The sequence below is a fragment of the Equus asinus genome, chromosome 17, assembly GCF_041296235.1.
Source record: "Equus asinus isolate D_3611 breed Donkey chromosome 17, EquAss-T2T_v2, whole genome shotgun sequence".
In the NCBI taxonomy this organism is placed as follows: domain Eukaryota; kingdom Metazoa; phylum Chordata; class Mammalia; order Perissodactyla; family Equidae; genus Equus; species Equus asinus.
In genome coordinates, this window is record NC_091806.1 from 8,980,139 (window position 1) to 8,993,322 (window position 13,184).

At 50.0% G+C, this 13,184-nt stretch overlaps 2 long non-coding RNA genes across 4 annotated transcripts in view; one reads left to right on the top strand and one right to left on the bottom strand.

Moving 5' to 3' along the window:
• LOC106843964 (uncharacterized) overlaps positions 1 to 13,184 on the top strand; it is a 106,567-nt gene that overhangs the window by 12,161 nt on the left and 81,222 nt on the right. The window contains exon 1 of one of the 3 annotated variants that reach the window (XR_011495048.1): positions 9,775 to 10,085. The exons of 1 other annotated variant lie outside the window; for it this stretch is intronic. This is a non-coding gene — a long non-coding RNA (uncharacterized lncRNA). Of the gene's footprint in view, positions 1 to 9,774; positions 10,086 to 12,872; positions 13,011 to 13,184 lie in introns of those variants that run through there. One more of the 3 variants, XR_001401326.3, reaches the window with a different exon arrangement.
• On the bottom strand, positions 4,172 to 13,006 carry LOC123278029 (uncharacterized). Its single transcript, XR_006515279.2, has 3 exons — positions 12,868 to 13,006; positions 6,256 to 6,463; positions 4,172 to 5,865 (listed from the first exon to the last, which is right to left on the bottom strand). It is a non-coding gene; the product is annotated as an uncharacterized lncRNA (long non-coding RNA).

Below are 13,184 nucleotides of genomic sequence, written 5' to 3' on the forward strand. Positions count from 1 at the left end.
TGCCCTGTGGAAATGAGACAGTGGAACGAGAAGGAACATCAGATGGTTCCATCGGTCCTGGTTGGGACACAACAAGGTGTATCTCGCTGCCCAGGTTCCCCATACCTGTGAAAACGTCTCCTAATGCTGAAGTGAACCAAAATTATTGTCTGTTTGGAGAACCCAGCTAGGGCGTGAAGAGGGGCTGCTCTGTATTTCAAAATACCAGCTACTACGCTTAATAGCTCTTTGGCTTAGAGCAGGTTATTTAACCTCTCTAAGCTCTGGCTTTTCAACTTTAGAATGGAAATTGTAATAGGAACTGTTTTATTGAGTTGTTGAGGCAGCGAACAGGATAATGTATACATACCTCTTAACACAGTACCTGAGATTAATAAATACTCAATAAATATCAGCCATTGTTACCCTTGATAGCATGCCAGCAGAAGGAGGGAAAGGAGCTCTCCTGTGTTTTTAACCTTCTCAGATGGCAAGTCTTTGCTTTATCTGGGTTCCTCCTGAGCTATGTTTCATCCTCTAAGTAGGTGAGGAGGCACAGAGCCCCTTGGGTACCCTAAAAGAAACGAGGTCACTGCTAATCAAAATCAGACTGTGAGCAAACGTTAACTGTAAGAAAGACTGGAAAGATCTCCCACCATCTCTTGGGGCTCCTACTATTGCATTGATTAACTGTGAGCCAGAAAATAAGTGCGAGGAAAAAAGGTTTGTGCCCTGACAGACGAGCCATCTGGTTGACCTGAGGAATCTGAGCAGAGAAGGAACTGTGGAAAAGCTCTGCTCAGAGTCTCAGTGGAGTCCATCTTGACACCTTTTGGCAGCCATTTTAGGTCTTTTCTCTGAGAGGGATGCCATGGCCGTCGTGTAGTTTCTCAGAGGCTTGCCTTTAAAGAGCAGACTCCTAAGGGCAGGTAAGAGCTATTTCGTTCACTTGCTGCTTGACAGTGTCCAGGCTCCAGGACTGCCTTATAAAAAGTTTCTAATAAGGTCCTTTAGGGACTAGGAATCTAGATATTTGTGGAGAGAGGAGGACTAGAAAGCTAGAGCATATTCAAAATTCCAAAAGCTGGAGAAGTGTTAGCTTCAAAATCTCAGTCCCAGATCTCCTGGGACCAGCCCCAATAGGAACTACCCTTTCTATGCCCCATTGCAGCTAGAGCTCAAGAGCGGAACCTTGGCCTGGGACTCCAGCTGTCTCCCAATTTCAGGAACCCCCGCGTTCTCTGAAAGCAAGACTGGGTCCAGGTCTTTTGCTGAGGGTTCCACTTTTCTCTAAGTGAAAAGTTTCTGGTAGAGAAGAAGTCCGTGGCCACTGAGCAGAGATTTGTTTTATAGAGAAACGAAGGAAATGTAGACCAGAGAAGAGCAGTTTTACTCGGGGGCTCCCTCTACTGGTCCTTTGGTGGAAATTCCACAGCAGTGTTCTGCCCAGCCCTGTGGGTAACAGTTTGAGGCATCTGAGGATCCTGGTGCCTTGAACCCGAGGCACCAAAGAAGACGAAACTCCGGAGACTGGTTTCTCCTCTCTCCTTCGTAATTTCATCTAACATCTATTGGGTGCTAAGCATTTTACTCACAGGATCTCACTTAATACTCACTGCAACCCATATGTCAGGGTTTTACAAATGAGGCAGCCAAGACCTGGAGTGATTAAGTTAGTTCCTGGCATTGCCAGAGACTAGCAGATCCCCGCAGTGGCCCTCATTGTTCGTAGAATTCTCCTGAGAACTCAAGAGAAGCAAGAACCAAGGGACCCCATGAAACTGGAAGTGAAACTTGTTCTCATCATTTCACATGAACAAGTTGTACCTGGCTCTGGAGTTGCCCCATAGGCTTCCTGGATCCTAGAGCATTTCACCCTTACTTTGTAAAAAATTTGGCCCACGGGGCAGTTAATTACACGGCAATCCTCGTCCAATCTGTGCTCTCCCTATGATGCCCAGACTGAAGACAGCGGAGTACCTAGCACAGTGACTGAGAAGAATTTGTGTCACAGAAGTGAGGCCTTTTTGAATTTGTGGAACATGTTCACACTCATGCTTTTACAAATAAAATCCTGTGAGGTAGGTGGGGCAGGCAGCAGTACACACATTTTGTAAGTTTGGCATTTAAGATACTGAGTGACGTGTTCCAGATTTTGATTAAGAGCAAACGGCAGAGTCAAGACCAGAATCTTCGCTCTCAGCTTAAGTTCTGACTTTCTGGTTGGCGTCAGTTGAAAGTGAGGTCTAGATTGGGCTTTGTAACTGCAGAGAAGTAAGAGTGTGAAACCACCTCCTTGACTTACCTACGGATTCTGTCCTGAGTCACCGCTTTCCCTGTTTCGAGTTGGTTCATAACTGAGCAGTCTTGATACTGAGTCATTTGTGAATTAGGAATTACACAAGCCACTTATGTTTTTAAGGTTGGTCTCTCACCAGGCCATATTTTAAAGGTATCTAGGTCCCTGGGAGAATTCCAAATATTATTCCAGCTCTCCTGTACCATACAAAGATATAAAACTTTTCACTTCGCGAAGGAGAACCTCAAAGCATTTCCACATTGGTTCTTCCTAGGGATTTGAGACATGGGTAAGTCACAGGATTCCCACTCCTCTTTGGATTGGGTGCTGGTCTCCAATTTCACTGCTGTGCCTCTGAATCTACACAATGGGACGGCAGCCACACCAGATATTACCTGGCTCCCCCCGTCCCTGACTCAACACCTCCTTCCCCCTTCCCCTATAGGCAGAGTGATGTCATATTGGGATCAGAATGGTACCTGCTGATAACACAGCAATACATGAGCAGACTTTCTGCAGTGCCTCCAGAGCAATTGGGCTGTCACTGTCCTAAACAGAGTGTTTGGGTTAAAAATATTTGTCTGTGACGTAATCACCTGGCCCTCAGCTACCAGAGGAAGCAGCCCTCTCTCGTTTGACCTGTTATTACTACAGTCTCTACCAGAAATGTGACTTCTTGATGAACAGTTGGTCCAGACCTGCCAATTTGGAGTGAACTCATATTTGGCCACTTGCTGGTAAGGCTGGGCATCCTTTTACCCAACTGTAGCCTTCAGCATCTGCCCCTCATGTCCCTACCCCCTCCCCGCCAGGGAAGCCAAAATGATACCACCGAAGGAGGGGAGGGGAGAGCCTGGAACTGAATGCTCACAGGGAACTGTGAGGCATGGAACGCAGATTGCTGACACCATATCCCTTTCATTCTTGCTTGTTGTAGGACCGCCAGCGACCAAGAGGAGACCAGATGAGTTTTCAAAGCAGTCCTCAAACACCCAGGACACACCTCATCCTTTGCCTCATGCTTTCTGCAATGTTGCTGCTCACTTCATCTTCCTGTTAACCCTTGTCATAATTACCTGATCACCATCCTTCCTCCATCCACTACCCACTCAGCTCTTTCTCCGAGGGGCCTCTCTTAGGGGCAGTGGCTTTGCTCTCTGTTTGGCAAGTTCCCCTCTGAGTGGTGTCCAGATGGCTAACATTAGTTTCCCTCTCTCCTACCCCTGCCTCATGCCAGACTCAGCCCAGCGTTCAGCCCCCAGGTCAGGAAAACCACAGCAAATCCTACCTCTTCCAAAATGGAGTTGCAAGACTCTCTTCCAGAGCAGTCACACTCAGTGATGGTACCCAAGGTATCTGAGTGTGATGTAACTGAAACCAGATGGAATTCCCTTAATCCCAGTCAGGTGTAGTGAAAGAGCTTACTCATGACTATTTGGACCGATTGAGAGTGTGGGGGTAAGGAGGAGAGAAAGAGAAAGATCCTCAGAATTGCATTGTCCCTGAATACAGGATGGAATCATCTAGATTTTTTTTTTCTCCAATTAAATTTGCATCTCATTCTACCACATTGCAATGGCTTCACTCTAGACATTTTCATTTGAGACCCAAGGCTTTTCTTCATGGGGTCTGAGCCACAGATTCCCGGATGGTGAGGTAAGTGACATTTGCAAGCACTGTCTTGGGTGATTTGTAGCGATCCCAGAAACTCAGTGCTGATGTGTCAGATCCACCCTGTTAGGCTGTAAGACTCGTCCTCTATTGGTTCCTATTGACCCGAATGCCCCTGGGGACCCCCTGCCCAGCCACAGATGTTTGTCTCACCTCATGATGTTACTCTAGACCTCTACAAGACAGAACAGACCCCCAGGATTAACCAAATCAAAATTTGTTGAGGTCCGAGTGCTCTTTTTCTCAAAGACAATCAGTACAAAAAGTATGGTTCTCAGAAAACCCACTATACCTAGAAAGTGCATTTTCTCCACCTCCCCCACCCCCCCATGAATTGCACCTCTAGGGGTAAGCTAGAACTGCTGGAAGATGCCAGGTTTTCATATGTGAGCTGAAGGTCTCTCTTCTTAGGACAAGGTTTAGACCCAATTCGTTATTTAACTCATAGCCTTGCCAATAAGTACAAAACACTGGCCAATCTGGCAGATATGTTACTCCATTCTTCCTCTGTTCCACACCCTATATTTATTTGACTAGGAATTACAGAAATGCAATGCCTACTTTTTACTATTGGCCTATCAGACATAGCAATCCAAGCCCAGTAGGCCAGCAGCTAATTTCAAGGCTGCTTTAATAGTGAAAGGATAAAAAGTTCAGCTAATTCAGACCCCCAGACCTCCCATGAATTTGTGATTGAGTTCCCTGCCCCCTGAGTTCAGGTGGGACAGACAAGTCCACCAACCACAAGATTAAGGCCAAAGTCAAGCAGGAATCTTGAAACACCCCTCAGATTGTTCCTTTTCCCCCCGTGGTCCATGCTTTTCAAGCTCTGGTCCTTTTCCTTTTAGCCTCTGCTAAACTAAAGCACTCTGGCATCCTGAGCCCTACCCCCGCAGTCCCCTGTCATGCTTGCTCTGGCTTCCTTGTCTTTGCTTAGATCCTCACCATGAAAACCACTCTAGATATTCCTGGGTGACCCTCTGGGTCCCCATTCTCCCAAATGTGCCTATCACCTGCAAGGCATGGGAAAACCGATCATCTGGTTCTCCAAGGTGTCCAGCAGTTAGAGTGGTGTAGGGAGGGGAGGGGGGCATTTGAAAGAGCTTGCGCCTTGATGATGGAGATGTGCAAAGTTAACTGTTCTGAAGTTGAACACTGTGATTGCTTCCAGGTGGATAGAGAGTTGAGACTTTTGAGCGCTAATGGCAACAAAAAGGGGCGGGGGGGGGGGGAGATGGAATTCTAGTCACTTTTCTCCAGCATGCAAGTGGTCTTTAAAAATATCACCTTCAACCTCCAAATATGCTGGCTTCTGAGAAGTGTTTCCCAAGACCGAATGTACCTCTTGATCAGGGTAAGTGATGAAAATGTGTGTTTAACAGGGGAAGGGGATCCCAGAATAGCTTGTATTACGCATGCGGTGGCTCATCTCCCCCACTGCGCTAATGGCTTAGCCTCTAAAGTTTTCAGAATCAGCAAAACAACCATGCCGGTTTCTAAAGGGGTGAAGGAGGACTCGGATGCCTAGCCAGCCCAAACGCAGAGTTGCTGCTGTTCTCACCTTAAGACAGCTTTCTTAGAAGACTGAACTGGGGAGTTCCTAACTCCTTCCCAGTGCCATGCAAGGGGCTTCCTCAGTGGAGGTGGAAACATGGTTGGGTGTCGCAGTGAAGTCCCCTGCACCTCCACTCCACGCAGGCTGGCTTCGGACAAATCCCTTGAGTTTCAGACGAGGCTGAACCAGCTGGAGCTTCCTTGGTACAGGATGGAGGGAGCTCTTCTCACAGGCAGGTAGCTTTGCAGGGGAGTGCGTGGGTTCTACTGGCTAAGATGCTCCTTAGGAGGAATAAGTCCGTTTTATTATTCAGATCACTTCTGAGAAAGTCCCAGACATCTCCACTTCCAAATGATGGGGCCTAGAACCGGAAGGTAAAAGAGGAGACATTGCAATAGAGGCAACATGGTGGAGTGGTAGAGGCATGAGGGTTGGAACCCCCCAGGCACGAATGTGATCGGACCCCTAGTTATACAACTTCAAGCCCTAAGACTCTGGGACAAATCACTTAAACTATCTGGTCTCCGTTTCCTTAACTTGAAAGTGGGAAAAATCATAACTAGTATTTTTGGAGTGATTTCTGTGCTTAACAACCCACCGGGGTAGGTAACATTATTATAATAACCCCCATAGAATGGCCTTAAGTATTATATAAGATTATTTATGTAAAAGCACCCAGCACAGTGTCTGGCACATAGTAGGTCCTCAAAGACTGTTGGTTTCTTCTCCCCCTACCCTGTCTCTTACTTACCCAAACAGTTCTGTTCCCTGATGGAGACACCATCAGGCAAAGAGGAATCTCTTTCCCGGACTTTCCCTGATAGACTCCCCTTGGTTGATTTCCTGGGAGCTGGGTTTTTTTCCTCCTCTAAATCCAGGTCTTTACCTCCTGGCATTTTTCTTGGTGCTTGGAGAGGAGACAAGAGACAGAGGCAGGACATTTCTGGGCTTCACTGACCCTGAAAGAGAGGAGACTCAGTTCTTTTCAAGGGCTTTGTGACAGCAGCCTACTCTCACAGGCCCTCTGGGGAGCGTTAGGGAACACGAGTCCTCTTCATGCTTGGGATGCCCAGGGATGGACTGGCAGTGCAGAAGGCGGTTTTCATCTTGGACAGATTCCACATCAGTCTATTAATTCCCCAGGTCCTTAGCTTGACTGCTCAGACAGGAATTGGGCACCACAACTTTTAGCAAAGAATGGAGGGACAGCTCGGAAAGCCAAAGTCACCAGCTGCAGTCCAGGCATGTACCAAAAGACCTGACCGGTGTGTCGGAAAATGGAGATGCTGGCGCCGGAGGACTAACTTGCTGCAAATGAGCTTCCCAGGCAGCCTCCCCGGAGTCTAACTAGTTAGCTTGAGGACAGTTGCAGACAGGGACAAGGCAGAGGGGCGCCCTCCTCTGGACGCCAAGCAGAGACGCTGGGTCCACCAGGTGGCCAGGGTTAGATTAGTATTTTGGCTGCTGCTCTCAAATTTTTGACATGCAGAGTCTGAGCACATTTCTTCTATTTCCAACTCTACCTTATTTGTTAGGGCTGGGTTCAGGGTTTGCTGAAAGCTGACCCTTAAGGGGCCCTCAAAGTGATCTTAAATGAACCTGCCTTGGTCTCAACATCAGACAAAATAGCACCCAACCACCACAGAAAGCAGGTTATGTTATTCTAAATGACCTCTTCTCTCTATACTTTATGTAGCCTATATAAGAACTATATGATTTCTGTGAACGTCCCCACCTACAAGAATTTATGCTTACATATATCTAGTCTCATATCTCTAAAAACATACTCTGTGCCTTTAAAAACACATTTTCATTAATCCAAGAAAACTTCATTGAAGCGTTGCCAACACAGGATGGGGAAGTTATCCCATCCCTCGGCCACCTCTGATGATCCCAGGGGATAAGCCACCTACGGTGCAAAACCAGGGCCACCTCCCTCCCATTGATATTTCTCCTGACTGGACGCCTCCCCACTGCAGCAGCATTCTCACATGCATACATACATGCATTCCTGGAGCTAAAAATAAACAGCTGCTGATCGGCTGCCAGAGGGTGTCCTCCGTGCTGAGCAGCCATCTCCCCGTTTCCCTTTAGTAGGCAAGGCTTAAGCCACAGGCAGGAATTGAGGGTACAAGATGGGCTTAAGCTTAAACCAAAATCTCTAAAGCAAGTTACAACAGCAAGGAGGACATGAAGAGGAAGATGAGAGGATATTAAAGATCATGCTGATTAAAGATCAGCCCTGGGATCACTCTCTCCCAGGCCTTGTGCCCCAAATCCTAGTGGTAACCTCTGAAAAATTGTTTATTGGCCTCAAGGAAAACCATTGTCAGGGAAAGCTGATCATTAGGGTTAATAAAGGACACGAACCATGCATCAAGCCACAACTGTAACTAGCTCTCAGCTTTCCGGCTTTCCCCCCACTCAGGGCAGAGGTGATGCGAAGTGGATCTGGAACGCCGTGTAGATTTGGGGAGAGTGATATGTGTGTGTGATTTTGTTCAGATCTTCCAACCTGCAAGAATTCCTCCCACCTCCATCACTCCAGCAATCCATAAACCCCTTGCCGTGCTGAGGTGTGGCATGTCTTCTGCTGGAAACCTCAGACTCCAATACAACGCACACAGACATGCACACATGTACACACACTTTGTCACCCTCACGAAACAAGCTCTATTCAGATTGGTTTAAAAATAGCACCAATCCATTGAGCTCATTTTTCAGGGACGTTATTTTAAGAAAAAGAAAAATAAGATCCCCTGGTCTTTGAGAGGGAGAAAGGGTAAACCGTCACCTAGTCTTAAAAAGTCCTGATAATGTCGCTGGATATGAAGCATGTGCAGTCTGTCGAAATCTCTCCTCCTTCCAGTCAACTAAAGTTGCTTATTCGCTAATACCCTGCCATCTGGGTATTTATGGGGGGGAGGGGGGGCGTTCCTTTTCGGGTGTTGGGGGAGCTGCGGCAGCAAGCCCCGTCCCTAGCCTCTCTGTCCCCGTCCCTCCTCCCAGCACTAACTCGGAGGCCTGAGGATTTGTGAATCGCTGCCCCTCCCCCCACGCAGGGGAGCCCCTAAACGCTGCTGGCCGTTTGCAAAGGGCTGTGCATATGTGTGTCTGTTTAATTGCAGGTTTATTTCTTCTCACCCTGTGAGTCTGTCTGTCTGCAACTCGGATTATTGCTCTCTGGGAAGCTGTAGCTGCCTGATTCCGTGGGAGACCAAGCAGGATGCGTGGGCTCAGGAAACAGAAAAGGGAAAAGAAGCGGGGGGGAGGGAGAAGAAAGAGAGCAGAGGAGAGAGCGGGAGCCGTAGAATCTGTTATTTGCGTCACTCGAGGAGCCGGGGCTATCTGCCCGACAAACACACAGAATTAATCCGAGTTATAGCCATAGCTGTCTCTGCTACAGTGGCCAGTCGCGAAAGGGCGGGGAAAGGACGTTCGCCCCAGTCTGTGCGGAGCCGAGTTGGCACTGGGCGGCAGAAGGCGTCTGGGGAGGGGGCTGCCCTGCTGGACACGCCCTCGGGGCCCCGCACGCCCGGTGCAGACGAGGCTGCAGCCTCCTCTGCAGCTGCCCAGCCCAAGCCTGGGGTGGCGCCCGCCTTGGTCGCCTGGCCTGCTCAGTGGCTGCGCCGAACACAAAGCGCTGTCTCTGAGCAGAAGCCTCTTCTCGGCTGAACCAGACCCACCAAAGAGGAGAATCTGCACGTGACGTCAGTAGCTGATGACTGACGCAGGCTGGCAAAGGAGACTCAAGGCGGCTGCTCCGCGCTGCCTTCATGAGTCTATTTTCTCCAACCCCGTCGTAGTGAATTACTAGAACGAAAAATACACACATATGCAGCTTTCAAAATATACATTTCCAAAGGCGATGTGTTGCAAACACAGCGCGATTTTGCAAAGCATGGGTGGGAAACGTGGGAAGGGTACAGAAGACTTTTTTTTCCCCCTCATTTGAGAATCTCCACCGTGGATGGCATTAGACTCTAGAGCTTTCCTGAGAAGCTCCTCTGGGGAAGGGGCCTAAGCACTCTGCTTTTCCCCAGCATGTAAGGAATCTGGTCAATGGAGACATGCAGCTCTAAAAGAATACAACCACTCCACAGCCTTCTGCTCGGGGAGACTGCGAGGAGCTTGCAACAGGCAGAGGCAGACGGGAGTTAATGGGAGGGAGGGAGAATATAAGAAATATTTGGGTATGTTTCTGCTTTGAAAAACATCATCTGCTGTAACGCAAGTGAGTCTGGTGGTGCAGGAAAAAGTGGGGAGGGGGCGCTTAATGCACATTTAATGTTTTGGACGTAACGTTCCAGCGAAATGCCTTTGTGTGTGGAGGTTTTTTCAGTACTTGCTAAAAATAGCATCAGGGTTTGATCGTGTTCCAGAAATAGACCGAGGGCTGCACTGGGATAAAAAGCCGGCGCGGGTGGAAGAAAACCTGGACATCACCGCATTCCCCCCGCCCCCCAACTATGTCTGGAAATTAATTGTTGGATTTTTCCTCTCCTGTCTCCCTCTCTCTCTCCACTTTCTCTTCCCTCCCCCTATGTTTCTCTTTCTCTCTCTTAAGGAGTTCCCGTTTGGGTAAGTAATATTATGTCATGTGCATGCCGCAGACTGTGACTATGAGCTAAGGCTTACTTTGTGCATGCTCTGGGGTTCTTTTTTGGCTCTCTTTAACTCTCTCTAAAGAGGAGGGTGGGACTGAGTAGGGGGTGAGGGACATAGCTGCGCGTGTGCATAATGAATTTTGGGCTGCATGCAAAGGAACTGAAAGGGGGAATTCTTGCAGAACCGGGAATCACCCTGACGAATCTCTGAATCAATAGCTGCTGCAACTCGCTCGCTCTTTATGGGTCGGCGCTGTGGAGCCCGGTTCTTTCGACTGCCCCCTCCCCTCCCCACTCTCTCTGTCTTAAAGGGTGCCCAGATACGACTTAATGGAGACGATGCGATATGGATTAAAATTGCATGGATGGGGCTGGGAGGTAAAGAGAGGGGACAATCCTTATTCCTTTGACGAACTTCCCTGCTCGCTCCGGTCCGGGAGCCCGAAGACCGCGACCCTGGTGCCGGCTGGCCCAGGGCGCGGTAGCTGTCCACAGAAGGCAGGTGCTGAAAATTCCTTGGTCCTCAGCGAGTTCAGCTCTGAGCGCCAGGGGGCAGGATTGGCGCCAGCTGCGGGTAGCCCTGCCCTGGATGCAGAAGAGGGATACGGAGAGGAGGGGGTTAAGGATGTTCAAAGGGGATAGTCGTGACTTCGGTGAAAGCTTTGGGGGAAAGGAGGGTTGAGTGGCAAGGAAAAGAAAAAAAGAAAAAAAAATTTAAAGGAGGGGGAGCAAAGTGTTAGATTCGAGGATGAGCCAAGGCCCAGCGCTCCAGGAACCGAAAGCCGGTGGCTCACCGGCTTTCTCCGCAGAGGCCAGGCACTATCTGGGTCTCCATTCCCAGGCGCCCGCACCTTCCCGCCAGTGGGTTTGAAAGACTTCTCTCCGGTGATGGTGACTCTCAAAATAAGAGGCTATAGGTTGCTTTATTCGGACCCTCGTCCCCTCCTACTTGATGCCCCCACGTCCCCCCATTCTGCAATTCCCATGAAGTGTGTAAGGATGTGTCGGTGCATTATGGCATGTTTCTTACTATTCCCCCTTCCTTCACGTCCTAGTCATAGGAGCCCCAAATGAGTTGGTGGAATGAATGATTTAGAAGCCAAAGCACAGGATTTGCTGGTGTGATGCACAGAGAATCCAGGCTTGAGAACATCGTGCGGTGTCTTAAAGCCAAAAGCCAGAAGGGTTTCTGAAAACCGGCTCCATGGGAAACTGGGGAGAGGGGGTTCTTCTCCAAGTTGCCAAGTGTTACTGGGGAGACCATCACCTCCCTGGGGTTATGGGCTTGACCCAGAGTGAGACTCTCTGCAGTCAGCTCCAGACGCTCTGGCCAAACCTGTAGCCAGACAGGTGAGGAGGGAGGAAGGTTATCAGAGGCCAGAGGGGGGATGAATATCACGCGCACACAAAGACATTCATACTGATTAACTCCTCAGAGAGGAATAATAAAAATGCATCCTCAGACCGGCCCACGAGGGTGGGCTGTAGACGGAGGAGGAAATGAAGCAACCTTGCAGATCTGCAGTAAGCTTGTGTGCATGCAAGGGTATTTCCTATATAATTAAAAAATAAATAAACTCCGGACAGTGAGGTAAGTATCTGAGGGCGCTAGCCTTCAGGAGAGAGAAAAGGAGAGCCCAGGCACTCTCTGCTCCCTCTTCCCCATCCTAATTCAGCAACAGCCTCTGGCTTTAGAAACCTGACCCCCACGCAGGACATCCGAAGCGCAGCACTGGGGGGGCGGGGGAAGAAAAAGAGGGTGGGTCGAGCTATTTTTAGCTCAGAAGTAGTCCTTCTTTGGGAAGACTCCCTGGCTGAGACTGAGTATTCGTCAACTCATAATAGTAACAAGGACTGTTACTGATGTTGTAGAGAATAACACAAGTAACGCTGCAACCTACACTTTGCCTTGACAATTCAGCTCAAACCAAAGCTGCTCGCAGCCTCTCGGCCCACCCCTCGGCCTCCTCGTCACTTACCCAGACCTACTTGTTCCCCTTCCCAAGCCTCGCCCCTGTCAGCCCCGCAAATTGCGTGGCTGTGTTTACAAATTCTGCCATATTTACAAAAGAAATAGCTGGGGGCGGGGGGAGCGGCCGAGAGGGGTGGTATCGCAATAAAGCACTTGCAACACGTGGAGAGGTTGGGGAGGGGGATCCTAGAGTCATGAAGGGGGAGGGGAGAACGCCCCACGTCCTCAATTTCCCCCGTACCCCCTCCTTCATCGCTTGGCACAATGCATAAGTTTACCCCCAAACTGGATCCTATTAAATAATTCAATGGTAGCGGTGTAATTTTGGTTGGAACCAGCACGGATTCCCAAGTCGTGACTGCAAAAAGTGAGTAATGCGCGCTGGCTGCGTCATGGCTCTAGTCACAGTTCATTCCGAACTGAGAAGGAATCGTGACTTCGCCTGGAGACGTCCCCTACATGGGAGACGGGGGGGTAGGGGGGACCAAGTCAGGGGGGGACGGGGGTGGGGGGGAAAGACTTATCCAATGAAAACCGCTGCCAGGGGGGCATTTGAACTCCGCCGCTCGCTGTCTCGCTCTCCCCAATCTGCCCGGTGCACTCTCACCCCTCCGGGCCGGCGCGCTCTCCGGCGCGCTCGCTCGCTCGCTCGTTCGCTCTCTCCCCGCTACCCGACGAGTCCTCAACAAGTTGGAGGAAGGCCGGAACGCAGGGGTTAAGCTCGGAAAGCCTCAATTACCAAGATCGTGACCCTCCCACACAGTACAATAACTTATATACTTACCTGGATGAGCCTCCTGTGCAGCTGGGCAAACACTCGTGGGGGGCAGGGAGGGGCAGGAGGGAGCGGGCCGGTTGGAGACGGACTCCTTCAAGCTGGCTGCAGTGCGGACCGGACCAGCGCGCTCCCGAAGCCTCCTGCCCGAGGTAAGGAGAAGAGGGTTGATGCACTGGTCGGCTGGTGGTCGGTATGCTCACTGGTCTGCTGAGCAGAACTTTTTTTCCAGTTGCCGGGCGCCGCCGCTGCGGAGGGCGCGGACTGTGGAGCCCCCTCTGGCGCGGCGGGCGCGCCGACGCTCGGAGGGTGTGTGCGTGCGTCTG